Consider the following 9,432-nt stretch of genomic DNA (forward strand, 5'->3'; position numbering starts at 1 on the left):
GGCGTTGTAGACTGATATGTGCATCTGGCATAGATGTGTGTGTGTGTGTGTGTGTGTGTGTGTGTGTGTAAATATATGTGTGTGTATCTGGCATATATGGGTACGTGTGTGCGTGTGTATATATATAGAGAGAGAGAGACAGACAGAGAAAGGAAGAGTAGATAGATAGATAGATAGATAGGCATGTATATACACGGTGGTGCACCAACATGACCGCAGCCACTTGGCTGAAACACATAAATAAATAAATAAATATATATATGGTGGTTGTCTACTCCTTAAACAGAGTTTGACCACCTCCTGCACCTACACCTTAGCCCTTTCGTGTACTGCTGCCGTCCGACGGACAACCTTCGACTCTTTCTATCCAGAGTTTTTTTTTGTTTTTTCAACCTAATATTTCCACGCTATTATTTCCATAGCTTTATCTGCTTCAAGTTTCACCGTTCCCCAAATAAAAACGAGCGAGATAGATTCGCTGTGTGTGTTTCGACTCCGTGCAACTGACCCCACATTTGCACTTTTACAACACTGGCAATGCGAGCGTTGATCTCGCCGCCGCCGCCGTAGCGTCAGCGTCAGCGGCTGCCTCCGCTGCCAATACTCGTACTACCACTGCTGCTGCTGCGTCTCGCCGGAACTCTCGCATCGACGAGAAGCAATATGGCTTGCTCTGTCATTCCTATGTCCTCGTCCTCTCCTCACGCCGGGCTTCTCTCTTCCTCTTCTTCTACTTCACACCGAAGCCTATCCATTCATTGACCATCTCGTCGACGGACGGACAAGTGTGAGAGGGCTGCCCTTCTCGGGGGCAGATAGCAGCAAGCCAGTCCTCCCTCTCTCTGGTTTCATTCAACAAGAAGCAGGTAACCTCTACCTTATTATAATACAGACAACCCTAGCCGTGCCCACCCCGTCTTATTCTACCCAAAGCTATCAACTTGTTGCAAAACCACAATTCTTCTTCCTTTAAGTGTATATACCATTATTATAACTCATAGGTTTATACACACACACATAGACATGCATACACATGTATATATACATACATATATACGTACATACACACATATATCTACATAGATATATATGTACATAAATATATAGTTATATATACTCATATATAATTACCATCATTCTCTTCCCTATCGTTCTTATATCACTCTAACTCTACCGTCTCTTTCTGTTTATTACCTCTTTTGTCTAATTTGTTCTCCTTTACTTCTCTCTTTCTCCCTCTCTCTCTCTCCCCCTCTCTGTCTGTCTGTCTCTCTCTCTCTCTCTCTCGCACACACACATGTAATAACGTGTTTCTATTTCATTTTAAACCACCTTTCCTTCTCTCTTTTTTCCTCTCCATCCGTCTCATGTCATTATCTTTCTTTCTCTCTCACTTTTATCTCCGCTACTTCTCTCCCCCTCTCTCCCCAATGACATTGAACGCACATATCAATCAATCGATCTATCTATCATATGTGTATATCTATATACTGTGTGTAAATTATATTCATGTAACTTATATTTTTGCACGTGATCTAAAGAAAAGTTTTTCCTTCAGTGTCAAAAGGTACAAAATCAATTTAAACAGAAGCAAAGGTTTCGTTATCAACACCCATACACCCATACATAATTACATACACACACACACATATATATCGTGTGTGAACTTTTTTTTATATATAATAACGTTACTATTGACCGAAAGAGTGTACCGCATTTAATGGGGATTTCTCCAGCTATATCGACTCATCATCATCATATTTAATGTCATTTTCCCGATCTACTTTTTGAGTTATGTCCCTTTAAATACCACAAGGTCATAACACCAACACACACAACATACATGTGTATATATATATACACATATATATATATATATATATATAGAATGCTTACACACACACATATTTATATATGCATAACGGCTTTCCTTGCATTGTCCGTGTGCTAAATCTTACTCGCTAGGTATTGTTCTACACAATTGTTCAAAGTGCCTCGTATTGGGATGGAACCCGGAACTACATGGCTCCGAAACGACATTCTTTTATCACACATCTCTAGCCATTTCAGTCTGGCAAGACGTTGTAAAACTAAGCGCTTTTTATGGACGTGAAACCCTGGGTAACCCTATTGACCAGCCATAACTATGTCTATTTCGTCTGTTTTTATGTTTTGAGTTCAAATTCCGCCGAGGTCGACTTTGCCTTTCATCCTTTCGGGGTCGATAAATTAAGTACCCGTTGCTTACTGGGGTCAATCTAATCGACTGGCCCCAAAAATTTCTGGCCTTGTGCCTAAAGTAGAAAAAAAAAAAATCTTTATCTAAATACTCTACCACTCTATAACTTAGAGTGTGCCTCTCTTTTGAATTTATTGATTTGCTGACGATATATATATATATATATATATATATGGTAATCTTCAAGTTTAGGGGGATTTAAAAAATAAATAAAAATATTCAAGGGAAGTAACTGAACGTCTTACCAGTATTCTCCGTACATCTCTGTTTATAAATAAATCACACACGTGATTTGATTGACGTTAGGGTTAGGGTGTGATTTATTTATAAACAGCTAGAAGAAAACGGATAATACTGGTAAGTCGTTCAGTTATTTCCCTTGAATATTTTTATTTATTTTTTTATCCCCCTAAACTTGAAGATTACCACACACACACACACACATATATATATATATATATATATATATATATATATATATATATATATATATATATATAGGTGGAACTGGATGACAGTCACACTCCACACACACACACACACAAACCGAGCTTTCGGAAATTTTTGTATATCGTAGTCTCGAAACGTCAAAGGCTTTTCCATTTTTCCCATCCCTTAAACTAATACACCTGCTTGTTGTACCTTCACCTGTCTTCGTCTTTTGTTTTCTGTAAATTTGAACAATATATATGTGTGTGTGGTGTATGTGTGTGTGGTGTATGTGTGTGTGTGTGCTTTTATTCTTGTGCTGGTATACATTGGCATGCAGTCATACTGATGGGGTGGGGGGGCTTTGTTTTTAGTCGTTAACATCGGCCCCACTGCTTAACTGGTATTTATTTTTATTACCTGTGATAAAGGATGAAAGGCAAAGTCGACTTCGGTGGCATTTGAACTCAGAACGTAAACCCGGAAGAAACTCCACTGAGCGTTTCGTCCGGCGTGCTAACGACTCGGCCAGATCGCTGCCTTCTGATTATAGACAGATTACACGAAGCTGGTTCACCCACACGTAATAAAATAATTGGGTGGATCTTCGGTGATGAGGAATCGGTTGTTCGATCAACCGAATTACCCGCTTTTTAAATTGACAGTCACGTGTATCCCTCAACGTTATTATTCTCAGACAGGATCGGCCTGATGTAGTGTGTATGACAAAGCTATACCTTTTCGAATGACAGCTATAATCTAGCCGACGTGCTTGATAGCACTTTGGGCAAGTATCTTCTACTATATCCCTAGGCCAACCAAAACCTTGTGAGTGGATTTGGTAGATGGAAACTGAAAGAAGCCCTGTCGTATGTGTGTGTGTGTGTTACTCACTCTCTGGTCTGAGATATCACATGTTGGCTATTGTCAGGCAAGCAGTGTCCTTAGTTCCCAATATTTTGAGAAAGCATGTCTGTCCCTGGGGGAAATATTACCTTGCATGGAAACAGGTGGTACTTGACAAAAGGAAGGGCATTCGGCCATAGAAAATCTTCCTCAACAAATTCCATCTGACCCATGCAGGCATAGAAAAGTGGATGTTAAAATGATGGTGATGATCATGTTGTATATATATGTACATAACTAGATGTTTATTCCTATAGTCTTGACAAGTATGAAGGGGTATTGAAAAGTTCCTGGCTTTAAGGGTATCACAAAGGGCCTGGCTGGAGGCCCGAATTCCGAGTTCTTTTACGGAGCTTAGAAAAACTGAAGGACCACTTACTAAGCGTGTGAATGTGAGAGGGGAATAGGTTGGATAAAATCATGATTGATTCTCCTGTATTTTCTTTTTGACCCAAAGCCAGGAACTTTTTAGCACCGACCTCATAAGAAGCTGATTGTAAACCAAGTGGTCACTGTTTGTGAAAACTGTGTCATTTGTTTGCAGTCTTCCATGTGAAGTCACCTCCTGACTGTTCAATGTCCAATAGACTGACTGGAAATATTACCTTGTTAGGAAACAGATGAGAATTAGACATGAGAAGGGCATCCAGTTATAGAGAATCTGCTTCAGTGAACTCTGTCTGACCCATGCAAGCTTAGAAAAGTACACACCAAAACAGTGTCTGCAATGCTGGTGGTGGTATTGTTATATATCTAATAAAAGTGATGTGTAACAGTTAGGGGTGGTTTAAACAACCAGGTCAACCCCGTTTACAGCAGTCCTGTGATTAAGGATCTCCCAACGAAGACTATCCTTGTATTATATTCAGTCATAATGAATCTATGCTGTTTGTATTAGTCAGACTTGTATCCTCGTCTCCATTGTTGCTTTTACTGGGTTCTGGCTGTTGTATGCTCCAGCCTTCTACACTGGTCACCCGAAGAACGCTGGCGCACACAACAGTCAGAATGTAGTGAAAGCAACAATCAAGACCCAATTGGTACGGAGCCAACATAAGACACTAAGTGGAGGTTTATAAGCCTGAAAAATTCAGTCACTGCTTACTGGCATAGTATAGTGAAGGAAGGCATTGGTTAATGTAGTGCAGTCACCTAGTGGTTCTGAGTTCAATTCCAAGCAAGGCTCTAAGGTGAATCACAAGACACCTGAAGAAGGCTGGAACATAGTGAAAGCAACAAACCGTCCCACCCATGCCAGCATGGAAGGTGGACAGTAAAGGATGATGATGATGACAACCAAATATCTTTTTAAGCAATCATCATCATCATCATCCTTTACTGGTTTCAATGTAGGGTCATATTCCCCCCCCCCCCCCCATAACCAGACATGTTTTTCGTGGAGAACGAGAAACAAAGAGCATCACTTGTGTGACGGTGGTGCTTGGTCACAGCCATCACATGTCAAGACATACATATATATACTCTTTTACTCTTTTACTTGTTTCAGTCATTTGACTGTGGCCATGCTGGGGCACCACCATGAAAATTTCTTAGTACTCATTCTATCTGTCTCTTTTTACTCAACTGCTAAGTTATAGGGACCTGTAAACACACCAGTACCAGTTGTCAAGTGGTGGTGAGGGACAAACACAGACCCACACACACATATATATATATACGACAGGCTACTTTCAGTTTCCATCTACCAAATCAACTCACAAGGCTGTAATAGAAGACATTCGCCCAAGGTACCACACAGTGGAACTGGACTTGAAACCATGTGATTGGAAAGCAAGCTTCTTACCACATGACCACCCCTGTTCCTGAGCATTTTTCAGTTTCTGTCTACCAAATCCACTCACAAGACTTTGGTTGGCACAGGGCTATAATAGAAGACGCCCAGGGTTCCAAGCGGTGGGACTGAACCTGGAGCCATATGGTTGGGAAGCAAGCTTCTCAACCACACAGCCACATCTGTGCCTACTGATATGAAACCAATTTCCGAAACTTAACAATTCTCCACTCACCTAATTCTGTTTGCTCCAGTCAACCATGAAGCTATGTTTGGCCTACTTCACAGTTGAATGATTAGCTGTAGGATTACAGTTGGAGAGCCATATTCACATCCAGCTGCAAAATGGGGGGGGGGGGGGGTCTATGATAATAATAATTTTTTTTTCCTTCTTAAGTCAAAAGGGCTTGAATTAAGGGGGTAAAAGGGACAGTTAATTATATCAGGTTAAAATTAACAATATCAATTATAATTTCTAACATAGCTACAATGCCACGCATTTCATATGTATGTGTGTGGTTAGAGGTTTCTGCTGTAGCCCCTGCCAAATCCACCACATTTTCTAACTTAGGTGTGGCTGTATGGTTAAGGAGTTTGCTTCCCAATTACATGGTTTCAGGTTCAATCCCAGTGTCTGGCACTTTGGGCAAGTGGCTTCTATAGCCTTGAGCTGTCTAAATCCTTGCTTAGGGATTTGGTAGGCAGAAACTGAAAGAATCTTGTTATGTCTGCTTATGTGTGTTTGTGTCTCCTTGTCTTGACATTGTATGATAGTTGTAAATGAGTGTCACTGTTATACAAGCAGTGTCATTTCCAACATTCTACAAAAATGTGTCTAGGCATGGCGGGAACCTTACCTTGTTTGGTAGCAGGAAGGGCACCTGTCCCTCGGAAATCTGCCTCAGTAAAGTTGGTTTGACTTGTGCAAGCATTGGTAAAATAAGCACTAAAATGATGGTGTGTGTGTTTTTGGTGGTTTTTTATGGCCTCCTTTCTGTGCTTGTTTGGGTCAAATGTAATTTATTTAGGTAGGTTTTTTACAATCAGATGCCCTTCCTGTCCCCAAACCTTGCTTATTTCCCCATTGCCTAACCTACTTTCATTGAAAACTGAAAACCAAATGACACTGCTTGTGTGGCTGTGACCTGTGTTGGTCAATATCACATGATGCCAGGATAAGGAGACACAAATACACACGTACCCGTGCAAGCATCATCTTCAGAATTTGTGTCTCACAGAAACGGTGACAAGTGACCGAGACTTCTGGCAATTTGCTTGAAAGTCATGTCAAGCTAAATGAAATCATAGACGTAGCTAGTGCCGGTGACATGCGAGAGGCACCCATGTTGGTGACACATGAGAAACACCTGTGCTGGTGACACGTGAGAGGCACCCATGCTGGTGACACGTGAGAGGCACCCATGCAGGTGACACGTGAGAGGCACCCGTGCCAGTGAAGTGTGGGAGGCAAAGGCAAAACACATTAAAAGACACCCAGTACACTCTGTAGAACAATTAATGTAAGGAAAAGCATCCAGCCATAGAAACTATGCCAAATCAGACTGGAGCCAGGTGCAGCTCCAGTCAAACCATTCAAGCCATGCCAGCATGGAAAACAGACGCTAAATGATGATGATGATGATACATACATAATCGTTTTTATCAACGTTTAATCTCTACTTTTCATGCTGACATGGGTTGGATGCTTTGACAGGAGACAATGAGGCAAAAAACTGAGTTTGTGTGTGTGTGTGTGTACTTTCAGTTTCTATCTACCAAATCCATTCACACAGATTTGGTTGGCCCAGGGCTACAGTAGAAGACACTTCCCCAAGGCGCCACACAGTAGGACTGAACCTGGAACCATGTGGTGAGAAAGCAAATTTCTCAACCATTCCTCCATCTTGGTGATGTCCCTGATCTATTGATCTCCTGGAAGGAGGAACAACAGCTAAGTCGATTCCATACTTTTGTCTTGAAAGAAAATTGAGCTGAAAAAATTTCTTCATCCAAAAGTAATTTGTTCTGCCATTCTTTGAACCAATACAATAATAATTCAGTGTCTTTTAAACATTCGCTGGATTTCTTTAATTTATTTAAATGGGTTTTTTTTTTGTTTTGTATTTATCTTTTTGTATTTCCTTTCAAATTCAATATATTGATTCATTGCTTTCTTAGATATTTTTTAATATACATTTATTGATGGTGGGATGTTTAGTTTGTAGGTGCAAGCATGGCTATGTGGTTAAGAATTTTGTTCCCAAACACATGGTTTTGGTTTCAGTCCCACTTTGTGTTACCTTGGGCAAATGTCTTGTATTAGACCAAAGCCTCATAAGTGGATTTGGTTGACGAAATATGTGTGTGTGTGTGTGTGTGTGTACACTTACTCATGAAATAATTTTATCGAGTTCCCTGGATTTCAGCTGCATGGACACTACATAACACTCCTCTGAATTACTATGTGGTCTGTTAGCCAAGTCTTTTAGAGGAGCTTTCCATGATAGGCAGACATATGCATTTTTTTAAATTTCTTTTTACTTATTTCAGTCACTGGATCATGGCCATGCTGGGGCACCACTTTGAAGGGTTCTTAGTTGAACAAATCAACCCCAGTACTTATTTTTTAAAGTTTTGTACTTAATCTAGTGACCACTTTTGCCAAAACACTAGGTTATGGGGGCTATAAATTAACCAAATTGGTTGTCAAGTGATGGTGGGGAACAAATGCACAACACACATACATTCATATATATATATATATGTATATACACACAATGGGCTTCTTTCAGTTTCTATCTACCAAATCCACTCACACGGCTTTGGTTGGTCTGAGGCTATAGTAGAAGACACTTGCCCAAGGTGCCACACAGTGGGACTGAACCCTGAACCATGGGGTTGGGAAGCAAGCGTCTTCATCACACATCCTTGCCTGCTCCTCTGTGTGTGTGAACGAGAGGAGTTGGGGTCTCGTCTTGTGAGTGAGAGTTCTTGCGTTTGTTGTGAACAAGTATCACTGTCAAACAAAAGGTGTCCTTCATTTCCAATCTTCCCTGGAAGCATGCCTGTCCATGGGGGAAATATTACCTTGCTTGGAAACAAGGTAAAGGCTGGTGACAAGAAGCACATCTTGCCATGGAAAATCTGCATCAGGGAATTCCCCCATGGACATTACGATGATGTTGATTATATTTTCTTTACCTGTGATTAACCTGTTGCTAATAGCAAATTAAATTTACCCTGTCCCCTACTTGTTACCTTGGGGAGGTATTGGTAAGGAGGTGTATTTAGCCCTGCGTATGTTGTTGTTGTCAGCATTTAGCCCCAGGTTAGTACCAGTCCAGCAGACCTAGCTATGATTAAAGATGATTCAACTATGATCATCCTGTTTATATATTCTGGCATAACATCCGTAGAACTTGCAGAGAGAAAGAGGGTGTGACTACATCAAGACACACACACACATACATCTCTGTGTGCACACACGCATGCATACAAACACACACACACATACATCTCCACACACGCACATACATCTCCACTTACACTCGCACACAGATACACATCACAAACATACAATCACTAACAGACGGTCATTAATCTGTTAAGTATGATCTGTTCAAAATAGTTGTGTGTGAGGGGGAGGAGGAGGGTGACAAACAACTGTTCTTTGTCCTAGCTGCTGTTCATTACCCATGCACACCCACCCACACACACACATGCAGGAACAAAGTCTCACATGCACATATCTATAGACACACACACACACACAGATATTTCAAATATGTTATAGTTTCCCATCCAGCAGCCATCTGTTTGTGTGTGTGTGTAAAAATAAGACTCACATGAATTCCACAATCTGCGTCTCAACTCAATTTGGTAACCTCCCTTTCTGACTGTGTCCTAAATTTAGTATTACAGTATCTACTACTACTACTACTACTACTACTACTACTACTACACATACACACACATGAATGGATGGGTAGTTATAAGTAGATGTATAGATTGTTAGATATAGAAAGGATAAATAGATTTGCAAGTAGGCAGGTGGAGATTATACACA

At 40.7% G+C, this 9,432-nt stretch overlaps 1 protein-coding gene across 4 annotated transcripts in view; it reads left to right on the top strand.

Moving 5' to 3' along the window:
- Positions 1-639: 639 nt before the first annotated feature.
- Positions 640-9,432, top strand: part of LOC106881618 (mitofusin-2) — a 53,121-nt gene continuing 44,328 nt past the window's right edge. For all 4 annotated transcript variants that reach the window (XR_016238509.1, XR_008266864.2, XM_014932082.3 and 1 more), the window contains exon 1: positions 640-866. The gene's annotated coding sequence lies outside the window, so the exon portion shown is untranslated. The remainder of the gene's footprint in view (positions 867-9,432) is intronic.

Source organism: Octopus bimaculoides, chromosome 26 (assembly GCF_046866305.1).
Source record: "Octopus bimaculoides isolate indiv1 chromosome 26, ASM4686630v1, whole genome shotgun sequence".
Classification (NCBI taxonomy): Eukaryota; Metazoa; Mollusca; class Cephalopoda; order Octopoda; family Octopodidae; genus Octopus; species Octopus bimaculoides.